Source organism: Canis lupus, chromosome 9, assembly GCF_003254725.2.
Source record: "Canis lupus dingo isolate Sandy chromosome 9, ASM325472v2, whole genome shotgun sequence".
Classification (NCBI taxonomy): Eukaryota; Metazoa; Chordata; class Mammalia; order Carnivora; family Canidae; genus Canis; species Canis lupus.
In genome coordinates this window covers 29,408,129-29,422,780 of record NC_064251.1, presented here as the reverse complement: position 1 = coordinate 29,422,780, position 14,652 = coordinate 29,408,129, and positions in this window count along the sequence as shown.

The window sequence follows — 14,652 nt, the reverse complement described above, 5'->3', positions numbered from 1 at the left end:
AGCTGAGCTGCATTCACTATGCTAATTTCAATTGTGTTAATGGTATTCTAGTCAATTCCCTGCTATCAAGGACAGATAGTCAGATCATGGCAGATTTCATCCACAAGTATGACTCTCAACTTCTGAAACACGGATGTTTGACTGGCTCCTTCTCTCCTGTCAGCTTCTTGCAGTCTGGTTTCTGTTGCCTTCTGCATCCCCAACCGTGATTCCACCAGATATGATTGCTCATAGGCAAACCCCAATCCTGATCAAAGATCTCTTTTTTTTTCCCTAGATGTCTTCTAAAGCACTGTGGATATTAATGACTAAATAAATCATTGCTTGAAATGAGAAAAGTCAGCTAATTCCACTACAAATATAATAGTAAATTTGCTTCTAATAGCATTCCTCCCTGAGAATATACTTAACACTAAAACATAATTCGAGCAATTGATCCACAGAGCTAATTCTATGATCATGTGGTTCTATCAGGGTATACTTTTTAGAAGATTGGGAAGAATGACTGGATTTCATATTTTTTATGCAATTCATCTGAACTACTTGTCACTGAACTTTGAGTAAGAGTTGGGCAGTGGCAGTGGGAAATTTGAAATCTTATATTCTAACAAGGATCTGGAGTCTAGATTGATGATAGGGCCCATTATAGAAGCAGCGGTGCACTTTGAGAAATAGACCAAAACAAACCTGCAGCAATTCCACCTCAAAAGAGATAAATAATGAGAGATGTGAAGGGCAGAGTTATGATTCCTTTTTAGAAATTAACTGCTGAACCCCAAAAGTTATATCAAAATTTGCAAAAATTCCATGGAATATGAGAGATTAGTATAATGATTAAGAGATCAAGCTGTGAATTCAGTCAGACCTAACTAAGCTGTAATTCAGTTCCAGATGTTTGTTGGCTAAATTAAGGTGTTAACCAGATTACCTTGGCAATGGGTTAATTGTGTTACGTCTTACCTTCTCTCTATGTAAAGCTGCTATTATAATAGTAACTACCACCTAGGTTGGTTAAGATTTATTTGAATAGGCACAGAAAGTGCTTAGCATTATGCTTTCAATGAAATAAATGCTAAATAAATATGAGCAAATACCAGTAACATTTTACAAACACACACATTCAGAGTCCTGAGATCAAATTACTTTTGGAAATTCTGGAGTAAATTAATTTAAGCAGGTTTCAAAAATATTTTTCATAACCTTTAAAATATTAATGCACATTGTAAATTTGCAAGAGGGTGGTAGCATGCAGCATATCTCAGAATAGTTTGAACATAAACTCTTCTTTCTCAGAGTATTCCAAAAACCATAGAGACTTCTTTAACACTATTATGTGCTCTAGAAGTTTGCCATAGATTTTTATGATGATAGCCATTTTGATTTAGCAGTTTTGATACAATCATTTTTATGCAAAGGATATTTTAATGAAGTATTGACATAGTTATATCAAAATAGCTCTTTTTTTTCTTAATTACCAGATAATGTGCACAGCACATATCCCTGACCCTCACCCATTATGATGTCCACTTTCTACTCTGTTTATTTCTGTCATTTTAGAATTTCCATGAGTCTGCATTAGTTTTATAAACCAGAAAAAAGTGTTATCTATTTTTGATTGGGCTATGTGATCTCAGCTATTTATCCTAAAACCATCATTTTAAGGTTTATTCATGGCATTGTATTTTACTGAACCAACTGAGAAAAAAATTAATCAAGGGTTGACTATACAGCTGATGGTCAGATTTAAGGGATCTTTTTATGGACCTGCAGTTTCCTCTCCCCTTTCTACTCCAGTGCCTAATATAGATTCAATCAAATAAAATTACTACAATTAGGAAGCTTACAAAAAGCAGATTAATTTGTCAGCTAGATTTTCAAAGAGAGAGCAAAATAAATTCCATTAGTATTTGGAAATTATTATTGGAAAGTAAGTATGACCATCATAATGCTCATAAAGTAATTAGTGAATGTGAGCAGCAAATCACTCAGGATATCAGAGAATTGTTAGAAACTGAGCAAACATTCTGCTTAAAATAACTGAAGAGCTTTTCTGAATTAAGCTGATGTAGTACTCAGGTTGTTTGCTTACACATAATTTGACTTGGGTGGTGCCTAACTGCTACACCTCTCTCACCCCATCTCTGACCAAACCTCCTCCCTGACTGCTACGGGCTTTTCTGGGGCCCATCCTCATATTTATTATCCCTAACCCACAGTATCCTTTGTCCCTAACAGTATATAGCCCAGGCTCATTCCCAAGCCTCTGCCAGGTACTGGAGGGAGGCTCAGCAATGGGATAAGGCTTGGAGATGAAATTATAAGCATTATTTACTGATTCCTTGATACTGCATTTTCCTGCTGTTTTCTAATGTTTCTCCAATAACTACTTCTCAGAGTCCTTTGCCAGCTCAATCTTCACTTAATTTTCAATTGTTGATTTTTTTAAAGGTTAGTATTAGGTCCTAGGTTCAAGGATACAGGTATTCACAAGGCACAAGAAAAATAGGGAGAATTCAGACTGTCACTGCAAGTTCTCACAGGGTTTCTGGTCACATTAGGATATATGGGTCATATCTAGTCCCACAAATAATCTATGAGAAATCTAAGTTATGTCCATGTATGTATTACTCAAAAAAGAACACCAAAACTCCATTTTATGTTCCAGTAATGACATAGCTTACGTAACATTCTTTTACATTTATCTTAAGCCATCCTGGAAAGACCAAGTAAATGACTTAAAAGCATTACATGGATAAGGACACTCCGTTTGTAAGTACTTCTAGGATGCTTGCCAGGGACTCTGTCATTAGCATATCTACAATGAGATTTGATCAGGTTAAGTTTCTCTCCTTCCTGGGATATTCCTCAGGAAAGGGACAGAATGAATTGCAGGGCTGTGGCTGGCTAACTTCCTTCTTACCTACTTAGCCTTAGTGCAACAAGGGAGTTGCTTAAACTCTCCCTGTGACAGTTCTTACTGTAGTCCCTGCTGTAGCCCTGCCCCTTGATAGGAGATCTTACTGTAGCCCCACCCCATGGCAGGGCATCTTGCTGTAGTTTCAGTCTTAAATCTCCGGTAGTTATAGCCTAATACATCCGACTGCCTACTTGACAATTTCACTGGGATATTTCATAGGAATTTTGAACTCAGGTATAAAACCGTATTCATAATCCCTCCCCTCAGCCCTCAACCCCACCACAGATTTTGCTTTTCAAACAATATTAGTTCCATTAGAGCACAGTGCAGCCATTCATTTAATAGCTTTTGAAAGAAACCTCATAATCCTCCAAGACTTCTTCCTTTCCACTATATCCTAACCATCTGTAGATAGTGACTGCTCAAATATGTTCACATATTTGAGTCAGTATGTCTTCTATTCGTTTGCCAAAACCTAACTCAGGCTCCCTTGGTCTCTGACCTGGATGATTTAAAAAGCCTTCCAATTAGTTTTTCCAAATTTATTAACATGTACTACCTTTTCCTTCACTGAAAGTACAAATCCAACCCTCTAATTATCCTACTAAAAAAGTCATTAATGGTTACCCATTACTTTTATTTTTTTTCAATTTAAGCTTTTTAAATAATAGTAAAAGGTATTTATAGTTCATACAAACCATACTTATGTGAACAATACTAGTTGTTTCTTCATATAAATTATCACTTTAATATACATCTTATGGCCTATGAGAAAAGAGAAAGACCAATATATCCATTTTGCTACATTTTAATAGTAGGTATTTTAAGGGATTATTTTTTAGGTCTCCCCAGCAACATCAAATAAAAAGTACTGAGTACTCCACAGGGTGCAGAATGCTGCCAACACTTTAGAAAATTTACATGATTGGAGAAAATGTGCTTCTTGACCCTTGAGGAGCTGACAGTCTGGGGGATGACAACTCACAGTCTAAGCATTGGGTGAACAACAAAGTAATTTATCAAGGCAAATTTTTCACCCCCCTTCGTGGGCTGAATCATTTTGAAATTAAACTAATCAAGATGTGAGACAAGACTAAATTTGCTTGAGAATTTTCTCAGGATCATAAAGTTTTAACATCCATCTTAAACAAAACTGACTAATAGACAACTTTTAGAACAGAAACCAAACTCCTCAATGTGGATTCACATTCCTCCATCATCTAGACCAGCTTTCCTCGTAAGACTTATCTATCATTCCTGCTCCTTTCTTGGCTTAATGTTTTCTTCCAATCTATTGAATGATCTATTATATTTCCTAAATCTGTTATGTTTCCATAAATCTATTATGTTTCCTGCCTCAAGGCCTCACACAATCTGTTCCATATTTGGGACACTCTATGCTCCCTTGATCCAGGTAAGTCCTCCTCAGCATGTGAGCTTAGCATGAACATCACTTTATCAATAAACATTTCCTTGAGTCCCAAGAGAAATCAGGTAATCCTATTCTGAACCTCTGATTTCCCCTCACTGCCTGCATCATGATGAAAATGAAATAATTTTGTAATTCTTAGTAGGTGGGTTTCTGCAACAAAAGGTATGGTTGATAGAGGAAAAGGCTTTGTGAATCTTGTCCAAACTGTATTCCTAGGGATTATCTAAGTGTTTGGCCCTTACTAAAATAGTAGTCTTTTTCTGCCTTTTACAATGCCTCAAATGGAATAGCTTGCTTTTAGTCCTTGTAAAAAAACTTACTTGAAAAATCATATCAAGATAGCTGTGCCAAAATGTCATGAGTCTAATGGTTTCAAAGTAGAAAAATATCTCAATACTACATACAGTAATAATACAATTGTTTTGTAATACAGACTTCTGGAAACTTCTCAGGAAACCTTTGGTTTCATATAACTAAATTAGTTGATAGGCTATATAGATTTTTTTGGAGATAAACCATATACATATATATATATATGTATGTGTGTGTATGTATGTGTATATATATACATATCTTAGTGGAATTCAGTGGATTGCTTAGTGGGATGCTACAAAAGAAGATTTCTGCTTTAGAAGTGTTGGTTTCTAAATTGTGTTAGATAGACAGGATGGCAAGTTATCTGTTGTGGTTTTTTATAATTTAAGACAATGAAACTATCATCAACTTGGAGGATAACAGTTATTTTTCTGTCAGCATATCAGTAGGTCTTGAATCTTGATTGACCAAATACAATTTCAGGTCACTAGATAAGTAATTTTTTTAAAAAGAGGGAATGGGTTAAGAAACAAAACTTTTAAAAACCAGTGCCTTAAACCACCTCAATATTCAGGCTCCCATGAATAGCTATTCTGGCCTGTATGTTTTTACTAAGATTTATATTCTGTATGAGAATCATTGCCTAGGAGCTCATTTTTAGGTTGCATTACTTACTTAATCAGTGCTGTCCAGAGTCAGAGTCTGAATGAAACTCAGCAGAGAGACCAATACAACCTGGACACAATCTCATTTTGTTCCTAACAGATTTCTCCATGCAGTATTAATGATCGTCAATACTGATCTATCTGCTTAAATTCTGCCTCTTCCTCAGTAGTGTGTTGTCTTAAGAAACTTAGATTAGCAATTTCTTTTTGAAAAGGAAAACAAAATACATTTTAAAAGATATATCCAGAAATCTGCTGAATCCAGAATTTAGAAGTAGAAAGATGTTCCTTTAAAATACAATAGCCTCTTATCTGAGACTATTCAAAAGTTCTGTATCAGTGAAGGCAATATTTAAACCCTCTAACCTGAGCAGACACTAAACCAAAATTATATCTTCACTGGAAAATTTTTTAAATTTGAGATTTATAATCAATGGTGGTATTATTACTCATACCAAATCAAAAAGAAGCTTGGGAACCAATAAAGTTCTGGTCACTTTTTCTTGACTGTAAATCTAAAATACATGTACTTCCCATTTTCCACAATTAATTGGAAGCTAAGAAGCATAATTAGTATTTCATTCAGTCTACTCTTCATTGTCCACAAATTCTAGACATTGGGTTATCCCACACAATGGCTCTCTAATTTCCTTACAGAATTATTTCTGAGTTTTTCCAGATGAGTCTCTGATACAAACAAAACAAAAACTTGCCTCTTTGTTAGGAAAGATAAAATACTGCACATACTTATTTCACCATGTGCATAAAGCAGATAATCTTCTCTTATACAAACTGTCTATAAAAAGAAAGATTCTCCAGTTTTTGTTTCTTGAGCAGATGATGCTATTTGTGGTAGGTGGAGACAATACCTGGGAGCCAGTAATCTCCATGTACAAACCCAAGTGGTCTCATTATTCAGAGTCCTTGAATAGCATTTTAAATGTTCTTGAACCAAGAGTTTATCCATTTCTCAAAGCCGCCAGTGTCATCCCCAGATTCATTTTTCTTTGCTTCTCCAAGTTTTCAGTTCCTTCTCTTCCCAAAGTGATTTCCCTAGCTGGCCACTTTACAAAGGAGAATTTTACCTGCCGCTGTGAATTAAATTCAGGGAGGACAGTGGAATACACAACTAATCATTTATCAGACTCATAAAGCCACAGAATCAGCTAACTTCATTCTCAGAAGAACCTAATTTTTCATTAATAGCAATGCTTGTGGGATAAGGTACCAATATGATTAATTAAAGTCTTCATTCACTTCACATATGTAGACATTCTGAAGTTCTTATCTTTTTAGAGTAGGATTCCTTTTCTTTTCATTTCTGTTCTTCTCTAACTAAATTGGATAGTTTATGACTAACCTTTATGAATAACTTGTTTTTGAGAAAAATAAAGGATTTTTGGAGGTTAGGATTGCTATTTTATGGTATTCAAGGTTGTCATTTTCTGACAGTGAATCCCAGTTCTTTTAACTAATCTTCTTGCAGTTTCATATGGTTGGAAAAGATCCTGGTCTGTATTCTTTGTAATGAAATTACTAATTTTGTTATTGAAAATTATCACCAAATATCTTCCATAAATCAGCAGTGCCTACCATAAGTGGGTAGTATAATCCAATAGTATGTTTTTATGTATTTCTTTTTTTGAGATTTTATTTATTTATTCATGAGAGACATAGAGTAGCAAAGACATAGGCAGAGGGAGAAGCAGAGTCTCCATGGGGAGCTTGATGCAGGACTCAATCCCAGGATCTCGGGATCATGAGCCAAAGGCAGACGCTCAACCACTGAGCCACCCAGGTGCCTTGTTTTTATGTATTTCAAACAAACTAAAGAAGTAGACCCTAAAAGTCTACAGTATACTAATCCCACAACTTTTATTCTCTCTAGAATGAATAAACAAATCTCTCAGACTATTTAGGAATAATACAAAATGGGAAAAGTTACATGTAGACCAGATATTATAATGAACCCACTTCTCTGTGGGTTTTCTAGGTATGATAGACTTTGATGTAACTCATTAAGAGAAAACAGAATGCCTATTAGCGAGACAATTTGCTTAACCTATAGAGGAAACTGAGGAATTTCACTCCTAAACCATGAGGATGTAGACATTCTGAAATACTACTGTGGACACTGTTATTTTTGCATGAACATAATCAAGTAATAATGACTTCTTGTTACTAAGACAGATTTTATTTGTTTAACTAGTCATTCTTTAAATGTGGTCCCTGACCCAATAGCATCAGCAACACCCTGGAATTTCTTCAAAATGTCAATTCTTGGGCCCTGTTTTAGTCCTCTATGGCTGCTATAATAAAATACCTTAGACTGGGTGGCTTAAACAACAGAAATTTATTTTCCCACGGTTCTGGAGGCTAGAGAGTCCAAGATCAAGGTACCCACCAATTTGGTTTCTGGGAAGAGCTCTCTTCCTGGCTTGCAGACAGCTACCTTCTTGCAGTGTCTTCACATGGTGGACAGAGAGAGCTCTGGTGTCTCTTCCTTATTATAAGGGTAACAGCCCTGCTGGATTAGGGCTTTATCACTTCTTCATATCCCTTACCTCCAAATACAGTCCTGCTGAGGATTATGACTTCAACATATAGATGTCAAGGGTACACATTTAGTCCATAGTCATAATCCAAATGTAATGAGCCAGAAACTGAGTTTAATAAATCCTCCAGCGATTCTGATGCACACTAAAATCTAAGCAATAATACTAAAGGAGTGGGATTCAACCCTAGTTACCAATTAGAACTACCTGAGGGATTTTAGAAGCATGCCAATACCTGGGGCTCACCCTACAACAGTAAATTCAAAATATCTATGGGTTAATCTTGGGGTGTTGATGTTTTTAAAAGCTCTGAGATAATTCTTATTTTTAGCCAAAGCAGCAAACCACCATTCTCAATTCCAATTATCTTCCTCAAACCTCATTCTTCCTAAAATTTGCTTTATCCATCCTTCTACAATAATGCATAAATTATAACTCAACTTCTTCAGCCAAATTCATAAAACCTATAGAGGCATAATCAAAAAAGGTTTGGAGAAAAATTTATTTTCTGCTCTCTGCTATAAAATCTAGCCTCATCAATAGGCTTTTTTGTTAAAAAGTCAAACTGACTATAGCTAATTAAATCTTGTTCTCCATATAATATATAATATATCCCAACAAATTTAGTATATCTTTGCAAATTATCTCATTAGGAGATAATACATGTTAAAATATTTCATTAGCCATAGAGGTCTGTGCTAATATAGGGTAATGTTACTGTTAAATAGAATGTAAGTTCCTAGGAGACAGAGAATATGTTTATTTACCTGTGTTTTTTCAATACCTCAAAAAGTTCTGGGATGTCCAGAGATCAATTTGTTTATCTTTAATAATTTACTTCACAGATTAATACTGTAAGTTAAAGTCAACACAAACAAGAATTTTGATACTTTGACTTTAAATTGAGCTATGATAAAATAGTCAGAGGATCATGTGTAAAGCATTAATCCCTAAGAAAGAAAATTAAAAACAGAACATTTGTAAAAGTTGATGCCAGGATATCAATAACTGAAAGAATAAGAGATCTTTTAGGAAAACATGGAAAAATCTGCTTTGAAAATATAGTACTTTGTTGCATGTGACTCAAAGGAATAAAAATAATGAGGAGGAGGAAAAGGAAAAAGTAGGAGGAATACAAGGTTATAATTAATGCAATCTCTTTATAATCTAGGCTACACAAAGTTCTAGCCAAGAATCCCTTTACCAATTATTTTCAGGCCAAAAAGATGTGTTTATGTAGATATATATTAATATTAATAGATGAAATATTGAATTAATGTATATAAAATATCCTTCAACTTATATGTCTATCTATCTCAACAATTGAGACATTAAAGTCAGGCAGATTTGGAATTTAATTCTGTTTCTATCCTTGCTTTTGCTTTTCCATGTGACTTTGAGTAGGTTGAGTGACTTCTCTGAAACTGTTTCTTGTGTACTGCGCTATGGAGTTTAAATAAGGTCACATGCATTAATTGCCTTAGAATGCCTCACATACAATAGATACCAAATAATTTTAGTTCTCTTTCCTCTTTTTCCCTGAAGATATTCATACCTACATTGAGGTAGAATTGTGTTGTTTTATTAGGTATATTCTAATTGATTAGTGAAAGCGAAACTTAGACCATATAATTAACATTTTTAGTAGCATTTGTAATCATTTTGTTCCATAAACTTTTGTCCTGAGGACTGATTTTGTTTTCTGGGTTATTTTACTGATTGTTTTTCACACTTGTCTGAAGAGCAGAGAGATGTTTAAGAATTGAAATAATACTGAACTCAAACTTGTTCACTTAATATTTCAATAGAGCATTACCATTATCACCTGTTATTTATTAGTAAAGAGCTGTGAAAATCCTTGTCCTCCCTCACTTCCTAGAATATTATATTTGAATAAGCAGTGCAATTCAGAGTAAACCCTCCCTGCTTTATATTTTGCCAACAACCCTTTGACTTCCTCAAGAGTATTAGTGCTCTGAAAGAAATAATTTCCATCTACATTAGTGTATAGTACAAGTTGTCTTAAGATAATGTGTCTTGAAGCTCTTCTTGCAGAAGAAAACAAAAACAAAAAGCCCAACCCAGCATTAAGAGAAACTACTTTCCATTAACCAAGTAGAATGACTGGAACTGTGAATGAGAAAATGATTTATCTATCTATATATATATAAAGAACATACCTAAACATACATAGGAAAATTCTTCTGGAGTGATTATCAAGAACTTTGTTATGTCTACATGTTATTTCAGCAGAAATCAAAAACACAACTGACCTTTCCCAACTTGCAGCAATATTTTGAGTAAAAACCATGAAGAACTATATAAAATGCTTAAAAGTATTTCCAACATATTCTAAATACCTCATTTTCATGAGTATTAGGTAACTTTAGGAATATGTTACAGGGGAAAGAAACCTAGACTGGAGAGGCTTTGATTATTGGCTCTGCTCTCTAGTTTTGTTTGTTGCATATTTCTGGGTCTGACTGACTCACCTATAAAGTGAGAAAATTGTACTACATGACCTCTAACAGCACTTCCAAATTTTAACATCTGAAATGCAGTAAGACTCATCAAAATTTGCTCATTTTCATGATTCTTAATGCTTTGGAAATACTTAAATCATTGACTATCATTTTGATGTTTAAAGATACGTCAAAGCCTACCTTCAAGGATATTCAAAGCCTGCATATATAGTTTGAGGGTTATGAAAACACTCCAAAGATAACAACGTTGTTTAATTTAAAATAAGCATATGCTTGGATATTACCCACAAAACTGAAAAGGAAATGAAAGTAATGGTCCAATGGCTTGAATTCATTAGGTTCTGCCTGAGGGAGGATTTACATGTGTATCTTGTGTGAAGGGATAGGAAAAAAAAAGCCAACCTCTCCTTTCCCCTCTCCTCCTAATTGCCTAACAAAATGCCATTGTTTAATGTTTAATAAGTTCCTTCAAGTAGATGGTAGGAGCCAAAATATAATTAGCAAGGTCAACACAGAGAGAAACCCAGCCGGCTCAGTGGAATATGAGGAGGACTACTTAGGAGAAACGAAAGACTCAAATCTATTAAACATTAGGGATGCCACCGAACATTTCCCAGGAGATATTACAAGCGTTGAGGTTCCTTCTCAGCCACTTTTTTTTTTTTTTTACTTTAAAATTCTTAAGGGAAGGAAGGAAAAGTGCATTTGCCTCTGTAGAAAGGAAAAGGAGGGAATAATTTTGTCTTTTATAAATAGTCCACAAATTGCAAAGGAATTTTTACCAAGACAAAATTTTAACCCATTACTCCTTAGGACTGCAGCCAGCTGAACTGAGGGAAAGTAGAGAATCAGAGGAAAAAGGCAAATTTTTCACAGAATTCCAATATTATCCTTAACAAATCCAGAGTTAGCTGCTGAGTTAGGAGCACAGAGATTCCATGATTTGTATGCTGGGGCTAAAAAATAGTTCACATTCTTGGTCATATTGGGGGTGGGGGCGGGTGGAACAGAGCATGTGTAGAGGAGAAAGAACAAGGAGACAAAAAGAAGCATGTTGCGGGTAGGGGAAGTGACTAACATCCAGTGACACAGAATCTAATTATGTAGGCTGGGGCTAATGGGGCTAAATGAAGGTAACTTTGAAAAGATGTGTAATATTGCTGAAAATGTAGCTAAAGGACTTGAAATGCAATTAAGAATCATTTCACCCTCCATGACTAGTTTTCTATCAGTATCTGAAACTTATTTTGGGAGGATAAGGTTCATATTTATAGAAGTGTTAGTACATTAAAACCTAGCATTTGGGACTTTCTGTGCATGATTGATTCATTTTATTCCTCTTCTAACTTCTTACTTGTTTTCATACCAGGCTAATGTAAGGAATGACCCAGAAAGTTCAAAATGCACTAATCATCTTTGTACTTGCAGAAATGAAAGTAATGTGGGTGTTCAGAGTGATTGAAGTTTAATGATTTATAATTGTTCTCACTATCTTCTGAATGTACCTAGGATTTTTTTTTTCTTAAAAAAAGTATACAGGTGTTAGAAATTGTTTCTCCAGGGGCACCTGGGTGTCTCAGTCAGTCAAGCATCTGCCTTAGGTTCAGGATCATGATCCAAGGGTCCTGGGATCCAGCCCTGCCTCTGGCTCCCTGTTCAGCAGGGGGATCTGCTTCTGCCTCTCCCCTCCCAGCTTTTGCTTGCTCTCTCTCAAATAGATAAATAAAACCTTAAAAAATAAATAAATAAATAAAATCTTTTTAAAAATCATCTTTCCATTTTGAAAGTGGTGATAGTAACATCGCTATTTGTCAAAAATTATTAAACTGTATATCTTAAAAAGCACATTTTATAATATATATATATTATTCCCTAAACATGACTTTTTAAATGTCCAGAACTTTAAAAAGAAGTATAAAAAATAAATAAATAAATAAATAAAATAAAAAAATAAAAAAAAATAAAAAGAAGTATATAGTAAATCAAAAAAATTAACGTGTCAATAGAAGTTAAGTGACTTATTTTAAAAATCAATTTTGAATAGGTTGTTATACACATTTATGAGGCAGAATGTAAATGACACATAAGGGAATACAATGAAATCTCCTAATTTTTTCTACCCACCCTATTTCTTTCCTTTGAAGACAACTGCCCTTCTAGTATCATGAATAGTCTTTTAGAGAAAGTATTCTCTATATGTACAACCATATGTGTGTTTCATATACACAATGGGATCCCATTCTACACCTTGATTTTTGTACTTAATATATTTTGGAGATGATTCCATAACATTATACACAAAGCTGACTCATCTTTTTAATGGCTATTCAGTTTTAACAATGTACTATAAAAGTATCTTTATTCAGTCCTTTTTATATTATTAAATATTTTGTTTCAATCTTTTACTATTAGAAATAATTCCAAAATGAATATACTTCCAGATGTGTGTATATAAGTAGAATAAAGTCCTACAAGTGAAACACTGGGATCAGTAAGTAAGTGCATATTTAATTTAATAGTTGTTATCCATATTCTTGCCAATAATAGAATTCATCAATGTCACATTTTTTTGGCAATCTGATATGTAAAAATGCCATAGCATTATAGTCATAATTTGTATTTCTCTCAACATGAGGAAAAATGAACATCTTTTCATATTTTTAAATTTTTTAGTTTGGGGGTGGTAATTAAATCAAAGTTTACTTAATAGCAAGTCATTAAGCTATATGTACACTTATGCTCTGATCATTTGTTTTTATTTTATTTTATTTTATTTTATTTTATTTTATTTTATTATTTTAAAATATTATACTTACTTATTCATGAGAGACACACACAGAGAGGCAGAGACACAGGCAGAAGGAGAAGCAATCTCCCAGTGTGGAGCCTGACACGGGACTTGATCCCAGGAGCCAGGGATCACACCATGAGCCGAAGGCAGATGCTCAAACACTGAGCCACTCAGTCCCATCTAATCATTTGTTTTCAATTAGTGTTTTTCATAAACTTAACTTCCTAGCCTCACTTTTAGCTTGGATTCTGGGTGAAATTTAGATTTGGCCATCAAATGCATTTGCATATGATTGCTTGAAGAGAGAAATCAAATGCCCTATGTCTTCTGTTGCTGCTTCTGCTTTTTCTGTTGCCAAATGTTTACAGAGACACTGGAATTTTCTGTGGCAGCCTTAGAAAAGGTCCCAGAAACCAGTCATATGCTTCAGAGGCAGGAAACAGAGTCCCTTTTTGGTCAATACTTCTTACAGATGCAATATGATCTGCATCAGATAATTATAATGCCACTGATCTCTTGATGAAATGTTTTTCATTTTCACCTCCTGAACACTGACTGTATAGTATTTTTATATATCCTAAGCTGATATCTTTCCTAATATATATATTTAATCTATGAATAAGGTGAATTATGTTTGGACAAGCTTTCTTCAAGGGATCTTGGGCTAGAGGTAAGAACAAGATATCAGGCTCCGAGGGATTTTTCCTAGTTCTGACTGAAGTTCTTTGTGGTCCAGGAGTATATTTTATGTGTGTTATGTCTTCTAGTCTCTTTCTCCCCAGCAAACAGAAAGCTATTTTTCTCTCTTACCTTGTCTCACGGACAGACGGCTTCCCACAAATACAGCATATCTACATGTTTCCTCATTCAGCACTTCCTCCCCTGCTCTTCTGTGTTAGCCAGTGGTACTCAGAAAAGTTTCCATGGCCAGCTAGTGTGTACACTGCCTGTATCCACTGTTCCAAAGAAAGGATTGTTCATGGTAGCTCACAGAATAAGTCAGTTACATCCAAGAGCTGTGCGGGGCTGTTTGGGAGCCACCACTGTAGGCATATCTTCTGGCCTCTCCTAGTTTCATTGACAATATTGTTCATTATTCCTGAAAGCACAAGAAAAATACCACTCTACTCTGCCATACTATTAACCCCAGTATATTAACTTTCAATACTGTAATGTCTTTGCCTCATAAACACATCAAGGAATAGAAGTAAATTTGTTTTATAAGAGTCGTTTGGATTAGAAAAGGGATTCCAGATAACGTATTTTGAGTTTCAGAATTAATAGAATATGACTATAAAATACAGATGGATTTGAGGCTGCTGGGAACAGAATTTTTCAGGTTAATTTTGTCAAATTAAGCCTATTTTTCTTCTTTCCAACAAACATTCCGTGGGGGTCCAGTACATACAAAAATTCATGGTGATAAAAATCACTGGATTGTTTTTCTGTTTTTTATTCCCTTGTTCCCTCCCCCTTTTTAAATCCATCTTTGGT